The sequence below is a fragment of the Culex pipiens genome, chromosome 3 (assembly GCF_016801865.2).
Source record: "Culex pipiens pallens isolate TS chromosome 3, TS_CPP_V2, whole genome shotgun sequence".
In the NCBI taxonomy this organism is placed as follows: Eukaryota; Metazoa; Arthropoda; class Insecta; order Diptera; family Culicidae; genus Culex; species Culex pipiens.
Genome location: NC_068939.1, coordinates 18,167,708 through 18,187,864, shown reverse-complemented (window position 1 = coordinate 18,187,864; position 20,157 = coordinate 18,167,708). Strand labels below are relative to the sequence as shown.

The following is a 20,157-nucleotide window of genomic DNA, read 5'->3' as shown; positions in this document are numbered from 1 at the left end:
ATGTTCAAAAATGGATGGGGTCGTACCGCCCCTCCGTCACGAGATATCAAAAAACGGACCTCGGATTCGTGATCAGGGACAAAAGTTACCCCTTAGAACAAAGTTTCACGCAAATCGAAGAGGGGTCGGGGCAACTGCTGTGTGAGTTGGCGGAGAATTACCCTATATTAAAAGAAGTCATTTGGCATTATAAGTTTTTTGATACAAGTCTCCATACAAAATAATTATGTAAATGTATGAAATTCTGTATCTTGAGAAGAAATTTTGTTATAGATTTAGTATCTTCGGCTAAGTTTAAAGTAATGATTAGGACATTTCGGAAAAATAGGTACATGGGAAAAATTTCTCATTGTATTATTTTACTTTTTTTAGGGGACAAAAAAATTAAGCCAAAGTGCTGATCAAAAAAAGTTAAAAATCATCTTTAATAGAATATTTGAATTTGCAATCGAAAAATATCCATTTTTTATAAAATGCACCGTTTACAAGTTATCGCTGCCTCCACGTGAGCATTTTCATTTTTTTAGGATTCCAGAGTTTTAAAAATAATTCTTAAAACAAAGCACCTCTATGAGAACAAATAGAAAAATCAAACAAATATTGGAAAGTTATACACCAAATTGTTGCAAATAATTTTTCTCATCCGAATCCGGCATAAGTTCAATAAAAATGTTGATTTTGAAGGTAAAAACACATTTTTTGGAAAAATCATAGGTTTACGCTATTTATTCATAGGTGGCGGCATGTGTCTTTTAGCTTTGCTGCAAATTCTCTATCAAATTTATCAAAACTACCAGATTTGGCTTTCATAAGCTAAACAACATGCGACATCTAGTGTTGAGTAGCAGAACAGAGCAGCAGAGAGAATGTCGATTGAAATTTCCACCCTTTGAGGTTATGTATGCGAATTCTGTTTTGTTAAATTCCAGCGTTCAAAACAACTTTTGAGCGAAAATTCGAACTGATACTTTGTTAACTTTTGATGCTTTTGATTTTGAAAGATATTTTTTTTCAAAATTATTTTTTTTTTTCAAAATCTTTTTTATTGCGTTAATTTATAGAGGGCAAAAAGTTTACACTCGTACTACTTGAATTTTTTTGCAAAAGTTGTTCTAAGAGCTGTAAATTCAATTTTATGTTTGCATTCCTATATAACCGAACAGCGAAAATTTGAATCGTCATTCTTCGATACTTTGCGCCATCTGTAGGAATTATGGGGCTTTTAATCGCGAATGGCCAAAACAGGGATCTGACACGCATGCAGTTTCCTGAAATTCCCACCAGAGGCGCTGTCAATATTGTTTACGTATGGTTTTTGAAAAGGTCGTATGAAATTAATCCATCCAAATTAATTTGTGCTAGTTTTCACCTCGGTTTTAAACTTCTTTTGAGTATTATATGCGAGATAATTACAAGTATTACATTTTTTTCACATTTCACATTTATTAGATCAATAAAAAAAAGTTCTACTTGGCTTCTACTTGACAAAACAACACAACACACTGAACTAAACTAAACAATCAAAATTCCCAAAATGGCAAAATCGATAAAAATTACCAAAACAACTAAATTGGCCAAAACGGTCAAATCGATCTAAATAACCAAATTTAACAAAAATATAAAAAAAAATTACAAAATTGCCAAAACGGCCAAAATGACCTTAATAACCACTACAACCAAAACGATCAAAACGAAAAAAAAATAAAAATTACCAAAACAAACAAAAGACCAAATCGAATTAAACGGCCAAAGCGATCAAAATTACTAAAATAACTCAGACTATCTAACTAAAAAGAGCCAAATTGATTAAAACTACAAATATAACTAATACGACCAAAACGGTCCAAATGACCTAAATGACCACATGAACAAAAATGATCATAACGACAAAAAAATACCAAAATGGCCGAAACGAACAAAATGACCAAATCGACCCAAACGGCCAAATCGATCAAAATTACCAAAACAACTAAAACTAACGAACTGAAAAGGGCAAATCGATCAAAATCACCAAAATAACTAAAACGGTCAAAGGCACCTAAATGACCACAACAACTCGAGCCAAACATTTCATTAGGGCACAAAACCAAAAAGTAAACATTCGGGATTATTCCACTATTCCACTCCATAGAACACTCCCTACATTCCCTCCAAGAATCAGATTGATAGCAAACAATTTCCTATTGAAAAAATCAAAAAAACAAAAGGGCACATAACAATGTTCACTCCAAACCAGAAAAAAAGTTCAATTGTGCCCTTTTCTTTTTCGTTAGTTTTTCGTGGTTAAGGAACTTTCTATGTTATAAAGTGAACTTTTCATACATGCTTAACACTAATTCACTTCAAAACAAAGTTTGGTTAACGTTTCACCAAGGGTTTCTGCAGAAAAAAACTTCGTCGAAATACAATATTGAATACGGCCCGCGGCTGCTGTTCAGTACACTTTTGAAGAATTTTAATGTTTCACATACCTTATCTGCTCCATTCGATCATAAAACTTCACCAATTATCAAAATTTCCACTGAATTCCTCATTATTTCAAACTAAACAAAAGGGCCCATAAACATCATTCAAAACAACAATCCGGTGACAGCGCTTTAGTGCCCTTTTAGTTCTCTTCGAAATTGCATTTAGAAAGGGCCCATTATGAACAGCAGTTGGAAAGCTAAAAGGGCCTAATAACGAGATTTTTTAAAATTATGAGTTTTATTGCGAAAATCAACATAAATTAAGAAGCAGTAAAGCAGAGTTGAGGATAATGGTGTGTTTTATCGAATCGTCAGTAAAAATACCATCAGTCATGCTTATTTTTTAAATAGGAATTGAAACAAGTTGTCCATTTTTTGCAAGCGATTTTCTCGAATCGCGGTTTTTGCTTTTGTGCCCTAATGAAATGTTTGGCTCGAACTATGATGATCAAATGATCAAAACGACAAAAAATACTTAAATGGCCAAAACGAACAAAATGACCAAATCGACCTTAACGGCCAAATCGATTAAAATTTTACAAAATAACCAATCAAAATGTAATGTTTTGCGCTAACTGATTTTTTGAGTTGAAGAGAGAAAGAAAAAATAGGTATTTATTAAAGAGTGTAAAGAGTTTGAGCTGAGACCCGTGGTGAAGGGGTAAGCGTGGTTGCCTCTCACCCATTCGGTTTGGGTTCGATCCCAGACGGTCCCGGTGGCATTTTTCATGAGGAGATTTGTCTGGCCATGCCTTCCGTCGGATGAGGAAGTAAATGTTGGCCCCGGTCTAACCTAGAGGTTAGGTCGTTAGCTCAGTCCAGGTTTAGGAGTCGTCTCCCTGGGTCGGAGTCGTCGAAAAAAGAGGTTTGCAATTGCCTCAAGAATCGCCTTCGGACACCTAATTTCAAGTAGGAATCTCGCAATCAAGAACGCCAATGCAATGCTGAAAAGCGAATAATTTGATTTTGAAAGAGTTTGCAAGACACAAAATGGCTTCTTTGTCAAAAAATGAAACGAAAAATCAGAAAAAAACTGATTACGGAAAATTTCTCCGCTTCAATATAGTAATGTTTCCATTTCTAATTCCATCTTTTTTCAATAAGATTTGGCCTTGTCAAGTTTAAACATATTTTTTGTCGCCCAATACAATAACCTGACATCCAAATTTCGAGGTCATTTGGCATTGTCCAACCTCTCCTATTTTTTTTTATTTTTTTTTTATTTTTTGTCCAGCCCGAAGCCAAAACCATCAATCGTAGGGCACTTTGCTGCAAAATGTTCCCCTGTTTCTCCATCAATCATCCTGATTTGATTAATGTGTCAAATCATTAAATTACTTTCCGTGGGGTGAAACCGCGCGCGAGAGCCTATCCTCCGGCCGCGATATCTGCCGGAGTCAGATCTACCCCGGGGGAAATTCCAACTTTTTTTTCGAATGCTTCTGATACAGATCGATTTCGAAACTGCTTCTGTTTGTGATTTTTTTATGCTCAAATGTTTGTAACTTTTTGGCTAACGATTTATTTATTTATTTCGTGAGAAAATTATTTCCAGTCGTAATTTCTGCAATTTCTCCCCTCAAACATCTCAAGTGCCGGTTCAAGAAGCTGGAATTCCTCTGCAGAAAAAAGAGATAGTGTGTGTCCACCATTATCGGCCTCGTCATCGTTGAATGCCGGGCACCCCAGCAAACGCCAGCAAAAAACAGTGACTATCACTTTGGCGAGAAGTGAGTCATCCGTTCGTCGAACCTCGACGTCCAAGGTGCTAAATTGAGGGGCTCGTGTTTCGGAAACTGTGACCGCACCCTGGTCTGTGGGGGTAGTTCTGGAATTGTTGAAACTGCTTAGGAGAAAGCTTTTAAATTGATTTATTTAATTTTTTTTGAGATATTCTTGTTTTATTGATTAAAACATATAAAATTTGATATGTAAATTTTATTTCAAAAACACTACAAGTCATTTTGAAACGATACTCCAAGTGACTGGATACTAACTGCTTGGCCGGTCAACGCGGTGGAAGAACCGATAATGAAATTAGCGAATCGCACGTAATTCAATTTTGAGTTATGACTCTTGCTTTGTTGGGGAGTGACCGCGAATGCCTTTATGAAAGGTTTGACTCTAGCACTACGTCTGAGGATTTATGGAGAACCTTGTAGAGGTTGTAATTAGTTAACAATGCATCATTATTAATTGGAATGGACTCAATATCGGCTGGCTTAAGCTAAAACAATTGAGTTAAGTCGAGATGATTACTGGTTACATGGATTGTTTAACGCCCTCGACAAGACAAGAATTGCTCCACAAGAATCGATCCCACTTTAAGTCGATTTATCCCCCAACAAGGATTGCGTCACAACAAGGGTACTAAAGTTCCCGGTAATACCTTCTACAAGCAAATGTCTACGCCGTGGCTTCCCGCCGCCAGAAGGAAGCTAAGCCATTTTTCCTCCGTTCATCCATCCAAAGAGCCTACAAAAAAAAACCCATTTCCAATATAATCCAAAGTCCCTCTGGATTCGAGCGAAAAACATTACCTGCGGTGACGTCGCAAACAAGCGATGGCTTAGGGAGTTGACACCGTGAAAAAAACAATGCCGACGTTTCGGCGAACGTTACATTGTGTCTTCTTCAGGTTTAGCAAACTTCAATAAACCATACCAATTCATATTGTTTTTCAAATTTTTATATTGTTTAACTGTGCCCAACGGCTGCCACAATATCGTTACCTTCAGGAAGTTCTGCATCTTACATTATAGATCCCAAACGAAGTCTCACGGCTAGCGCCTGCAGTCTTGGGCGAGGGAACGCCACCGCGGCAAGACGAAAACGATGTCGACGGATTGTGCCCCACGGTGACATTCACTTTGGCGTGTCAATTTCGCAAAGTAGCTTTTCTCTCGATTTGCATCCAATTTTCCTCCCGATTCAGCAATCGAGTTGTGAGACTCACACTTTGGCACTAATCAAATTATGCACAGTGCCATAATCTCGATTGTTTTTACGCGAGAAAAATCGCACTTGGGAAATTTGAAGGGTGCAGTCGAACCGAAAATCGCCCAAGATGATAGTATTTTTTTTTTTCAATCAATGTTGCAGACAGCAGTTTGGCCCAAACTAGGTTACTAGAACTACATGGCAACACAGCGTTGGCTGCAGCAGGTGAGTTTGCTCATCTGACTAAAGTGGGTTTGTTTTTCGGAACGGTTTTTAATTTGTTCGAGAAAGGTAAACAACGAAAAAGACTAATTTACATCCCCGCAAGAAAATGCATTCGAGCGTATCGGTGGTGTGGGCTCCACCTCAAACTCGTGATAGATAATAGGCTGAAGATGGGTTTAGTTAGTTGATAGACTTATAGTTTATCAATTTTAGTTTGAGTCGATGATCTCGTATATGGCGATCTTGTTTTCTTTTCAATACAAATATTAAACAACTCATTAAATAACACAATATTTTACTCTTTCTAGCAATAATATGCAAGTTTATATTTTCAAAATTGGGCAGCTCTAGTCCGAGAAAATAATGGCCTCGAGACGAGAGAATAGTTGTACCATTTACCATTTATTGAGAGCGCTGAGCCCTTTTGAGGAAATGCAAGTGTTATTAAAAAATCGGAAAATTTCACAAAGGTTCCATATTCAAACATTAAAAATTGGATCGACAGTCACTGAGATAACGTCAGTTCAAAAATTTAAGGCTAAATCAAAACCACTAATTTTGCTCAGTTCCAAATCTTTGCTAGGCTATACCAACAACCAATTTTCCAAATTTTAAATTCAAAATGAGAATCGTAAAGAATGTTCTCGGCTTATTTTTCTACGCCTAATTGTCCCATATTCAAAAAGTAGCAACTGAGAATTCAAGAAGAAAAAAACAAAAAAAAAACATAAACATAAACTTTTTTTCCAACAGCTTCAAAATTTACCAAAAGTCAGCAAAGTTGACAACATTGAAAATCGGACCGATAGATTCTGAGATTCTGAGGGTTAATTAGGTGACACCTAGAAAAAAAATCATTTTTAACCAAATTTTAATTTAAAGAGGCTGTATCTCAACATTAATAATATTTTTTTTGCAAGAATGCTTATCCTTCATAATGTTTTATTTTATGCAAAAAAACAAAACGTTTTTTTTTTTTTTTGCGTTTCTTTTTTTTCTACACCGCAGACATTCCAGTTCCGTTAGTTACGCTTCACAAACGCAATCTCAGACCTCCTCTCAGTTAATTGTATCGCTTAACGCGACGTAAATCGAGGCTTAAGCATCATCGATTGATGGTTAAATATCGAAGCTCAACAAGTTTACAATCCCTTGCTTTTTTTGCTGAAGCTGCTGTTTCCAACAGCTCTTTCCTATAAATACCTACCGGCCACAGTCGTATCGCGACTCGCGCACAAGTAATAAAAAAGAGACAAGTCGGGAAAGAAAAAAAACAAGAAAAGCAAGACATCTCACTGCGATGGAGACAACCCGTCCGAGATGCAAAAAAAAAGAGCTGAAAAGAAAGAGTCACTCTCCAGCTCGTAAACAAAAACCTGTCTTTTCGGTGCAAGAGGCAAAAAAAGTGTGATAGCCTAAACGAGCCAAACAATCGTCCATTTTACTCTCTCCCCAGCACCAAATCAGTTTAGAGACAAACTCGCGGTTGAAGCTCAAGTCATTCTCCAGAGGATGATGATGACGGCGGCGGTTTGCCAAACTTCTTCCAAAGTCGTGCCCCGCCGGTCATGGAAAGTCGGTGGTCATCTCAGCTTCCAGCGAAAATCAGGAATGTTGGGTCTTTTTGCGCCACTTGGAAGTTGGCTTTCGCCATTCAGGAGAGCGGAGAAAGGAATTCCAGCCACGTGATGAAGAACCGGAATCTCTAACGTTGAACTGTGTGACGATGGTGTGTGTGTGTGAGCAGAAACGTCTCTTTTATTTACATTTAATGACGAGAAAAGTCTAAATTTAGAAGCCAAAATCGGCACCAAATCCAAAATTAAATTCAATTACGACCGACCACGAATAGCAGCGAAAAACCTCGTCAAGTCGCCAAACAATCACTTCAATCAAAATCTATTAGCATTTGTCCAATATTGTCCGCAAACGGACGCCACGGGGTTCTGTGTACCTGAGCGAGCCCACTCTTGGACCTTTCCCAATCGTCGCGCGTCAGCAGCACCTCATGTCACGGGAAATGGTCAGAGGCTGATGATGATTTGGATTGGACGGTATCCGGGAAAACAATTCCGGAACACGTTTTTTACTGGTCAGAGGTGTCGAAAATGAGTTTATCAAACATTTATCAAAAAAAAATCGCTCCATTTTTTTTTATTTTTATTTAGGCTTTAATTTCTAACCGATTTTTTTATTTTTTTTTTTTTGTATTTTACCATTATGTGCATTGTCCCGATGTTTGGTTGAAGTTGGTTGCTATAATTACAAATGTTTACGGTAGTCTAACTTGTACGTGCGTCAAACGCGTTCTGACCTGAAATCCCTTTGGCCAGTTGTCGTACTTACATCAATTTTCAGGGAGTGACAAGATAGCACGACAAAATTGAAACTACTTTCGTATGTGAAGTGACAAAAATGCACGGAGTTTTTTCGGATTTCGTTGAATATCTCAGGATTGAAATTGAATTTTGGGGATCTGTGAAGGTCAAAAGTTGTACGTACGACAAGTTAGCACGACGGCGCCGAAATGGTACTTTTTGATCGAAAATTTGGAACAAAAGTGGACAAATTTTCAAAACTTTGAAAAACAGAAATATTATCCGAGATGCCAAATTTCAGAAACCCTGCCGCGCGAAACACTCATCCGCGCCGTAACCAAATCTCATTTGTACCACACTTTTGTTAACATGTCCCGTTCCACTGTTGATGTTGGTCTTCCGGATGGAGCGAACCGAAATGTTTGGATCCGTTTTCACAGATCCAAAGCTACCAAAAGACCTTGTCCACACGTGCGCACATACACACAGTTATCTCCTGGTCAGGTCGAAAATGCAATTTCGACCCAAACCCAAACGGCGCGTCACATTTCTCCTAATGGTATCGTTCCGTTCGAACCGGTTGGGAGGTCACCACAAACTGTATAATACGTTTAAGGGGTTAGCTCAACGTGGAAAAAGCTAAATATTTGGTAAAATTAAAATTCGGTACCATTACAAAATCAACTCGCAAAATCACGTAACCCCTTAACCAACTAAAACAATTTCGCCTCGAGGCGTCATTAAGTGTATGCTAATAATATGGATCGTTTTATGAGTGTTATTCTTTATAGGCAAGGCTGACGACTCTTGTTTTTTCTACTTTTATAGTTAGTCACACTATTTTTGTTGCTACTTTTTCCCCAATAAAAACCGTATGCAAGTAGAAATGTGACAGTTTGTCAAATTCCGTCCATCAAATTGCTACCTCAAACTAGCGACGATCTGTCTCTGAAATCGAGCCAATTGTGGAGCAGTGGTCAATGCACTCTCTGGACTGCTTTTTTTGTTGGGCTCTGGTTAACGGAGTTAATGAGGTGATTTTTGATTGCACTGGACACAGTTTTTGTCGTTCTCCGTTTGTTCTGTGCGAGGGAGCATTTGGGAATGGCAATTGGAAGTTTTATTGTTATCGTATACACGCGGAAGTCAAAACGCTAGCGCTGGTTTAGAAATGTTTCGAACAACGGTTTAATAGTTGGGGCAATCATATTGGAATTTCCGCTCTTCACAGAACTTCACAAAAACCTAATTTACCGATTTAAATACTTAGATTAACATTTTAGTTTGCGATTTTTCCATATAGTTTTGCAAAACATAACAATAAATGTTGATTAAAATCTGAAAATATATTTTCAATTAAGTATTATTGTTATTGAAATAACAAGCAATTTTTAACAGTTGAATGAAATACGTATTTTAAATCCATTTGACATCAGTTCTGAACCAGTTGTTTTGCAATAAATAATTTGCAAAAAAATATAAGATTTATCAAAAAATGCCAAAAAATGTTTCTTAACGCAGGAGAATGCTTTTTAAATTGATTTCAGCTGATTGCACTTAAATTTCTATTGCAATTTTCACATTTTTTTAAGAAAATATTTTTAATGCTCCCTGATTTTTTAGGTCGATTTTCAAGAGAGGGAAGGGGTGACAAAAAATTTTTAGAATGTTTGTAACAGACAAACAAATATCCACAATTTATTTTAAAAGAAAACTCAGAAACATTTCTACAGAATAAAAGCAGAGGAATTCTTTAGCTTTTCTCAATAATTTTTGGACATTTTTAATTTAATTAAAACCAAATTTTTATTTTTTGCTTTCTGGGTGTTTTTGAAACCGCCTTGGCGGTTTCCATACCAAGTTGGAAGCTGTTCATACAAGAGTATAATTTGGAAAGGGATTTTCTGACCGGTAAAGTTGTAAGTCAGAATGAGGACTTTTCAAGAAAATTTGTTAATCGAATTTAAAAAATTACTAAAACAGAAATTTTCCTTGGAAAAACTTGTTAAGTCGATTTTAAATTAAAACTTGTAACCTTGATCATAAACCAATTAGAATTTATTGTATATTCCTTTTTTTACCATGATGACTTTTTATTCATTAGAAAAAAAAAATTGAGACCAGATGAATTATAGAAGTAAAATTACATTAAAAAAATATATATTCGTTCGATATTTTGCATGTATAATGCATTCACCTTTTGCCTTTAAATTTTTAAAATCGAGCTTGAAATTTAGTTTTTTAAATGTTTTTTTTTTGTAGATTCGAATGATAACAATCATTTTTACAATTTTTCAAAAAAATTTCGCATCCTTGTTGAATTATTGAAAAACAAATTTCCACATAGCTGAGAAAACTTTCTAATTCTTAAATAAAAAGTGAAAAACTTTTGTAAATGCTAGTACAGTCCAGATTCGAAGGCCTTGAAAAAACATCAATTAGGATAATCGAACTTTCAGATAATCGAAGCACTATTTTTAATTCATTGTCTTATTTTATATTGTCGAGTTTAAGTATGAACTGTTAACTATTCTAAAGTGATTTAGAACTTTTAGATCCAAGATGGCTGTGATGAAGCCACGGATTTTTTTAATATTTTCTAAAAATTATTTTGATTTGTTAACGAGTAACGTATGATTCAACATTTTTTACCACAAGGGAAGTAAATATAATAAATTCTGACAAACTTGATAAGGCTGTTATTTTTTCATCACATAATTCACGTTAAATACAACTACCAACATCTAGGCGAACTAGGAAAGCTGTTTTAGTCATGTTTTTGCACAATATTCTGATATTTTTGGTTAGTTTCGTAGTTTCTATAAGAACAGACACGTATTTTTTTCAAATTTTAGGCTTTCAAGCTCCTTCAAAAAGCCGTTTGAAGACAATTTTAAAACAATGTTCAAACAAACTAAAGGTAAAATGAGTTTCTTTTGATGACTCAAAATTACCCAACCAACTAAACAATTTTCAAGCCCCCCCTTCACGTTCAAACCCTGACCACAGCCAACAAAGAAAATTCTGAGCTCAGCGTCGAAACGCGACATCTTCCCCCCGAAAGGTTCACACCACTAAGCCGGGGTTGGCATGAGGAGAGCCCCAAGTGTTGATGAACCCTCTCGTATCAACGTCACATGTTTGTTTGAAAGTCTGAGTGGACTTGAAATTTATAGTAGGAAAATCAGTTTGACTTTTACCATTCGAAGCTGCAGCAGTCCAAATCGGCAATGATGGTGTGTTAAAACGTCGTCCTCGTTTCTATTGTTTTCTTCTGCAAATCTGACAGCGGCGCCCACAATTGACAGCTGCTCAAAACTATCTTCCGTATTCACTTCCGTCAACGATTAAAAATCACACTTCTGGTGCCGCTTATCAGCAGAGTAGTGGTCGAGCCACTCAAACACACAAAACACTAATAATAAATGAACCCACACTCTCGTAGAGATCCCCAATAGAACAATGACGGCGACGACAACAACAACACAGACAAGTTTCTTCCTCTTTTCTAGCAAACTTGTTCAGCTTATCACACACTCACTCGCTTTTCTCTTCTTCGACGAACAAAACCTGTGTACGGCTTCTTCCTCGCGGCTGTCTCTAAATTTGCCTAATTAGATGCTAGTACGTGCGATTTCACTATTTGTTTAGCTAACTTGTGGAATTTTTCGCGAATATTGGTGGTCAAACGTGTAAAAGACTTTCTTTTTCTAATGTTTTGTTGATAAAATCCTAAAATAAAAATGACAAAAATTGTAATTTAGACAAAACTACATCTTTTGGACTACTGATCAGAGAATTCCTCAGAAGAATCGACCTTGAAGCCAACTTTCTGCTCAAACAATCAATAGTCAAAGATGCAACAACAAGAACTACAACAATTCCAACTTTTGTAGATCACTAGAACACAAACACACACGAAATAATCCGGAAGATCTTCTTCGCGGACACAAGAGTTCCCGTTTTCGCAAAAGTCTGCGTGTCTCGACTCTCAGAATGTCTCGACACAGAATTTGGCCACGACAACGACTAAACTAGCAGCAGAAGCTTGGGAGGCACGTCGAACGACGACGAAGGAAGCAAAATAAACACACCTTTTTAGTTCAAGTTCAGAGCGAGACTAATGCTGCAATAGTTGGTGTTGGTGGCTCAGACTAGCAAACACTGCTGCGGACAGACACCAAGACACAGTATAGTGAGACTCTCGTCCGTCAACAGCTCTCCGTGAGACTTGTGTTTGGTCTGGTGGAAGCTCGAACTGTGAACACGGTCTTCTGGCACGTTACAGCCCGCGAGAGATATCAGCCAGCACAACACGAAAGCATACCGCGATTCTTCTTTGTGTGTGGGTGTTATCACATCGCGTGTCGTGCACTTGTTCGCCCTCTCTAGAAATTCGCTCTTTGCTAAATGTGTGCGATTACGAACCGGGAAGAGATGAAATTTGGACGGGCACAGTGAGATTGGCAAATCGGAAAAATGCACTAAATTTTTAAGCAATTCAATATTTAACCTAGAGTTTTTTATGTAAGGGATTTCCTATTTTTACAGAAACTTTTCAAATAAACCTCTGGATATCAACAGCTTTAATGGGTAAATCAATTTTTTTTTAAAGAAGATTGCAAAAAAACACCAGTACTTTAATACGGGAGCAGCGATAGACGAATCATCATTAAAAGAAAATCTTTTGACGATCATCAAGAGAAACAATCGTAAGAGAACATGGCTCTCCTCTCTCGCGCACGATAGGTCGGTAAAAGAAATCTTAAAAAAATCATCATCTTTATAATTTGGTGGAACATCTTTTTCACTACTACACTTGCAGGTCACAAATCGAAAAATGACCTGTCACTTTTTGTAAGTGAGTGACAAACAAAATGTCTAATCTTAACAAGGAAATTTAAAAAAAAAACTTCAGCTGATTGATTTTATTCGAAAAAGTCGGGCGCGATTTTCTCTCGCGGGTGAAGAAAGTTCGCAAGAAGAAAAAAAATCTTTGGCGATCATTATATTCTTGTACGGGAGCGAATTGGGTCCTAAAATGGCGTTTATTTATTTTTATTATAAGCAACGATTAAACTTATTCTTTGAGCACAATGACGGCTGCACATAAACAAATAGTTTAAAATGGATTTGTAAAATAATTAAAAAAAAAAATCAGAAAAATCGATTTGTAAAATAATTTTAAAAAAAATCAGAAAAATCGATTTTTTTGAAAAAAAGGGGGAAGGGGGCCACCGCAAAAACGGCGGTCATAAAAATATTGCTAGACAATTGTATTCAGAAAAACTTTATTCTTTCATTTTTGTATTTTTTGACTAATTTTGGCTATGTTGGACCACAGATAGGAGAAAGATATAAAACTTAAAAAAGTTTAAAAATTTAGCCAACTCGAGTTCTTAAGACAATTTTACTATAGAAACATATTTTGTAAAAAGTTTTAATCAAACTTTGAAAAACTTGTTAAAAACATTATTTTCTAAAACGGGCAACTGATAACTCTAAACTAAACATGTAGTAAAGCGCTGTAAAGTCTAGGTGACGCATTTTGAAATTACATTAAACCGGAAAATATAAAAAATATAAAAATTTATTAACGGTTCTAGTTTTAATTTTTGCAAGAATAAGGTGTTTAAAAATGCCTTCCAGTTGTTTAGTTAGGGGATGAGATTTGGATCATACAAATTTCAGCTTTTCAGTACGACCTAATCTCACCCCCCAGACCCAATGACACCCCTGATAATGGAACATCGATTAGGAGTCCGGTAGCTTTTTCAGATTTCGTGTGAGTTGAAGAGCACACGTGCGTAAAGATCTCAGCGAAATGTGATGAATCTGAGATTAATCAAATAATCAAAACAAACAGTGGCGTTTAGCATTTGCAGTGCTACTAGAATTATCATATACGTTAATTCAGTTGTGCCAATTTAAAAGATTCTCATCAAATTAAAGTCAATTGGGTCCTAAAATTAAGCATAAATTTTAGATATTGTTGTTCGCAACGGTTAAGCTTATTTTTCTGAGTGTAATGACCATTGTACGACCGCGAAGGATTTAAAATGGATTTTCAAATCAATTAAACAAAATTACTTCGTGGCCCTTCTTGACACAAAAGGTTCTACTTGCATGTTCAAAGGGGGCTATAGTTGATCCATCGAAAAAATGTTGTCTTGTCAATTTCTTTTTTTTTTGCATTTAAATGAAAAAAAAGTGATCAGAAATGGTTTTTAATCGTGTTTTTAGCCGTTGCACATGAAAGTTTACATATGACTTCAGAACCCAATTGAAATTTTTTTTATAATCAATTTTTTGATAATTTTTGAGTTAGAAATTGAATACGTTCAGACCACTGTCCAGCGCTTTGTTTTGTTTATTCCTTCCTCTCCCAAAAAGAAGCAACAAAAGCCGCTTATTTCATCTGTATTGGTCCAGCAGCAGCAACAAACAGTGCAGACCACGAGATTCGCGATTTTATTCAAATTCGTGAGAGGAGGGAGAGAGAATCACCATCGTTCGACACACACACAAACAAACAAACCGAATCCAGAACAAAACGGCACTCTCCCGCTTTGTTGCTCTCTCGCGACACGAAAACAAGCAGAAGAAAAAATGTCAAAAATGTTGGACAGTTTTCTTTGCTTTCTTTCTGACTTACTTTCGACGCTTCTTGTTTTTCACTCCCTAGGAAAGCGATTGCTCTAGTGTTCTACTTTTGTCCGGACACCGGAAGCGGAAAATGTGCGGATTGTTCCGATGGGTTTTAATTTTTATGTTATCGAAGGAATTTTCCGATATCCGCTTGTTGCACACACGGGCACCAACACTTGCAAAGGCCAAGTGGAGAAAGCCAAACGAAAATTGCAAGGACCTTTTCTTTCCAATTAGAATGTCGGTCAATATTGACAGAATTTGACACAAAACTAATTGTCACCGATGTAAACAAACATTGGCAAAAGAAAGCAAACAAATTGGTATTGATTTTGCTATTATTTCTAACCCTTGGACGCTAAAACTTGGAAAGCTTTTGAATTAATTTGCTGAAACCTACTAAGGGACCATCCATAAACCACGTGGACACTTTTTTGGGATTCTCAACACCCCCCCCCCCCTTCGTGGACAATTGGCCATACAAAAAAAATCTTTTTTGTATGGAGCGTGGACAATCGCCATACCCCCCCCCCCCCTTTAGTGTCCACGTGGTTTATGGATGGTCCCTAAACTATTCTCTTCTTTTAGCCCTTCTGATATTCGTCAAGTTACACAGGATCTGGAAGCATCCTTCTCAAAAAACACCAACACCGATTACCGGAAGAGTAACACTAATTGACAGCTAGAACTAAGCTGGCGACGACTAAAACACCTCTAAACACACGCAATCCTACATCCGTTTCCTCGGGGCTAAATCCCAAACTAAGAACCAATTTCGCACTACTGTTCCGTGGACAATTTCACAATCAATTACAGACTAAAACAAGTCCTAAACAAGAGCGAACGCGCGCGCGAGATAACGCACCGAAACGTTCAACGGGACAGATACCATAAGACTGACTTCTTCCAACAAATTTGCGACCCCTTTGCTCTGAATGTTGCTGAAAGTCTTTCCCGATGCAAACAAACTGGCCGCACTGGCCCGGTGAGAGAAAGTGTTGCGCTCGCTCTCCTGCTCCGAAAGCTCCAAAAGTCGGAGAATTTGTTTACCACCAATACTCTCAAAAAAGGCGAGATTTGCCAGTGTGGGTGGCCCTCTGATGAATGGTTGAAGAACTAACAAGGTTGAAATATTTCACGACTTCACAGGCAAAAAATACTAGCAATAAACAGTAACTGTTTACTGTTTAATTCTCTTTTATTCAAAATTTTTAAATTAGTACACGAAAATTTTTGGAGTAAAGCTTTCAAAAACAAATATAGCCGACTCGGGGGATAAAGCTACTAACAACTTAAATAAAGTGACATTTAGGACACTAAGCACTTATTGGTTTGAAGATATAAGTATTTATATTTTCTAGCCAACAATATGAATGGGCCTACTTTCAGGTGTTTCAACTGTTATCAATTACTCTCTAAGCATTGAAATATTTCAAAAAATCCATGAATAGATACCTACCACAAATTGCGCTTAAGGTGAAACCTTTCATGGCAAGCTTTTATGCTCAAAGCTCTTTCGTTCGATTCAGTTTTATCAGTTATGCTGAAGCTTTTTTCGGTTACCAGAAGGAGTTTTAGTCAAACACACTCAGTAAAACACCATGCGTTTCCGTTTCAATTTTATTATTACCGTTTATTGAACGTCAAATCTACACGATTGTTGCGCGCTAAAGCTAAACTTGTTCGGTTAGTAGTCTAAAAAGCAGAATTTCGGATGTTTAGTACAACAATAACAAAACAAAAACAACAACAAACTTTTTTTCATCGAACATCGCTATGGCAGAGTTGCGTGTTAGTTTTGCTTGGGCGCTGAAAAAGGATATCACAGGTTCAATTCGTGGATTGTTTCGAGGGTCCTGTGGGGTGAAAGTTTAAAAAATTATCGTATTTAAATATATATCTTGATGGAAATCGTTGAATGAGAGCTAATGCAAGAGTGTGATAGTGTAATCAGTGTGGTGCAATTTATTTATAAATTTATTCATTCGAACATGCTAGTGTTGAGAAATTGTGCAGATAAACGAAAAATTGCAATCAAAATATAATAAAATTTAATTATTTCCGATTTAAACGTCAATTTTAATTTCAATTAAATTTTCATCAAAAATAATATAAAACGCATAAAATTTGGTAAATGTATAACTTATTATGTCAGATAACATTACAAACAATTCTGACAAGCCATTTCATTTTATACGCACTTAAGTAATAATAAATTATTCAAATAAGCTTTCAAATAGTATTAATTGACAAAATTAAACGAAAGCAGTCTTCAGATAATTTTATTTCATTTTATGTGTTCGAAAGAAAGTAACACGTCTTTACGAGATCGGCCGATTTCATGTTTTTTGTATTTTATTTGGCTAAAACTTTTATGTCATAGGTTCACCAAATCTATTCCATACAATTTTGGCAGCTGTCCATAGAAAACATTATAAGTAAATATTCGAAAATATTTACCTTCTTACTGAATTTTCGAATCGATTTGGTGTCTTCAGCAAAGTTGTAGGTTGAGGACTATTTAGAAAAAAAAAATCGTACGCGAAAAATAATGCCAATTTTGACATATTTTTTCACAAAAAATCTATTTCCACAAATACGCATTTCTAGGTGATTTAAAACAAATTCTTATCTCAATATAACCAGCTCGTCACCCTCCATAGCCATGGCCATTTTGAATTTTGGGACCATTTTGAAAAAAAAGGCTTAAAGCTCTAGCTAGCAAAACATAATTTTATAAATTCAATGATATTTTGCAAACATTCGGTAGTTGCATAATTGTTATTGTGATACTTTTTGCTTAAACATTTTATTAGTATTGTAGATTTTTGGATTGATTAACACAATTCTTTCTAAAAAGTACTGTATACAAAACCATCAAGAGTTTCATGTTACAGAAAACAATTGAAATTTATTCAAAGTATTATTTTTTATGCATGAATTGTTTAAAAAAACCACGCTTTATTTAAAGAAACGTTCAGCAAATTTACATGAGAATTTTTTTTAAAATGTGAATATGTATTAGCTTTTATGTTGCACACCAAATTCTTAGGTTCGTTTTCAATAAATATTGACTGAAAACTGCACTTCTTAAATTTCAGCAAGTTTTTCACCAAATTTCAGTCAAAATTTTTAATGATGCCATCAATATTTGCTGAAATTTCATTAAATTTTCATTAACTGAACAATTCAGTAAATTTCAGAAATTTTTACTGGATTCAGCAATGAGAGTTTGGTATGTGGGTTTTTTTTTTCAAATAAATAAAAACAATAATAAAGTGAAATTTTTTGCTAAATTTGCTGATTTTTTTTTGTCTAAATGCTTTTGAACATCGGAAAACTCGTCAAAAATTGTCAACGTCAACAATTGAAATGCAATTGGGAATGAACCTTTAAAAACATTGACGTAAAATTTTTATCTAAACACAGTTTTTGATTTCTTTGTCAAGGTTTAAACATTTTCTGTGTCTCGAAAATCACTGTTCCCAATTTTAATTAACTTTAAAAATAACTAATCGCAAAGTAACAAAAAATAGATAAAACAAATTAAGTAACATATTTTGCTGAATTTGCTCATTAACTTTATGATATAAATGCTTTTTATTATCGAAAAAATCTTCTTAAATTTTCAATGTCATCACTTTTTGAAGAAAACTGTTTATTTTTAAAAATCGGGCTCCACGGCCCGATCGCAAAAAGTGCTTTGAAGGGACGAGTTTTTCAGAAACCAGAATTTAAGGGCTAGCTGGGTATAAGTAAACGTAAAATGTGCACTTCGGTTCTAGCGATACATTTGGACAGTACAGAGTGGAAAAGGCAGAGCCAAAGAGGATTGAAAAAACATTCAAACCTCTTCGGCGGCGAAGTTACGGCAGTGGATCGCTCGACACACTCGCTCAACAATAGCGTGTGTGCGTGTCCCATCTGCCAAATAACAGAAGAAGCCTTTGTGATTCTATAAATAGAATTGCAAGTCCGCAATAGATCTAATTCCTGGTCGCAGTGGATAGTGGCATCGAACAAAAAAAAAAAAAAAGGACAATGGTCAATATGGAGTATGTTTTGTAAAATTGTCTGGAGAATCGATTCCCATTATCGGTTTTTGAAAATTTTGACGTTTAGACCACTTTAAAAAAAACAGTTTTAGTCAATGATTTTTGTATTTTTTTTATGAGAGACATACCATCTTGCATTGTTTGTGAGTCTTTTTGTAACATTTTAGGCTATTTCCTCAAACAATTTGAACGAAAAAAAAAATGTGACATCACCTTAAAATTTAACTTTTATACATAAAAATTGAAAAATCTCATAGAGTTGGCGTGTATTTTTCTTTCAGTGTATTTTTTCAGAAAGCCCGTCTAATTTCCTACAAGTTTGTCGTTGACCACTTTTTGGTACGATGCAACGCCTTCGAGATACAGTCATTTTTAAATTACAGAATACAAAAATATCTAAATAACATACGCCCTTCTCAAAAGTCATTTTCGAGTACAATTGGCTCCGAAAACGAAACTATTGGCACTACGCCCCCCGGGGCATGGCCTTCCTCTAACGTGGGATTTCTGCTCCAGCGCCTCTGACGAGACAGGAGAAACCGGGACCGACGTTTTACTTCACCATCCGATAGAAGCTCAGTGGATAAGGCGGGAATCGAACCCGCGTCTCATAGCATCATCGGGATCGGCAGCCGAAGCCGCTACCCCTGCGCCACGAGACCCACTGCGCAGGGGCCATGCTAATCTTCTCTGTATCGTTCCAATTTTAGTATATGTCTTGCCGAAGCAAAGACATATTGGCACAATATACACGAAAATGGCTTACATAGGCCTAGGATAACATGTCTACAAAGGTCATTGAAATCGAGAAGGGTCGGGTACAAATGTACCAGAAAAATTCCTGATTTGAGCTGGAATTGCTCCTATGTCAAAGAATATAGATTTTTGGTGGCTAGTTAATTCTAACTGTTACATAAAAATAAGAGAATCTAAAACTTTAAACAGTACTAAAATAAAAACAAACAACAAATTTATAGGATTTTCTTTATTATTTATTTGTGGTTACCAATTAACAATGAACAAAAAATATATTTATACTTCTAAAGATACACAGGGGGTACATTTGCCTGATATTGTTTCTTCTACTGGTAGGTATATTCACATTCAGCACAACTTTGATGAATAAAATCGAAAAAGAAATGGTACACATTCGATACAACAACTGCAAATATAGTTCTTACTCGGTGTAAATATTGCTAGACATCTAAAACAGGTTTCGTTACTCTACTTTACAGCGGAAATAATACAATAAACTATAGGTGAAGATTTAGAAAGAAAGAAATGTACACGCTTATTTTTAATTGCTACAAGCACTGTCTCTGTTTCTGGGGTAGTAAAAAAAGGGATTTGATTATTTTCATAACTCAACGACCGGTGGTGACTTCCTCTGATTTGGCATGTTTCGTACTAATGTGGTTTGCTTTATCATTCGATTTTTGTAATTTTTGTAGCTTTAATAATAGTAAAAATCTAGAAAAATAGATATTGGAGGTTTTGGAGAAA

At 35.9% G+C, this 20,157-nt stretch overlaps 1 protein-coding gene and 1 non-coding gene across 13 annotated transcripts in view; both read right to left on the bottom strand.

The window, feature by feature from the left end:
* Positions 1–20,157, bottom strand: part of LOC120413442 (supervillin) — a 536,783-nt gene that overhangs the window by 368,595 nt on the left and 148,031 nt on the right. The gene's annotated exons all lie outside the window — the stretch shown is intronic.
* On the bottom strand, positions 19,320–19,388 carry LOC128093671 (U6 spliceosomal RNA). Its single transcript, XR_008212676.1, has one exon. It is a non-coding gene; the product is annotated as a U6 spliceosomal RNA (small nuclear RNA).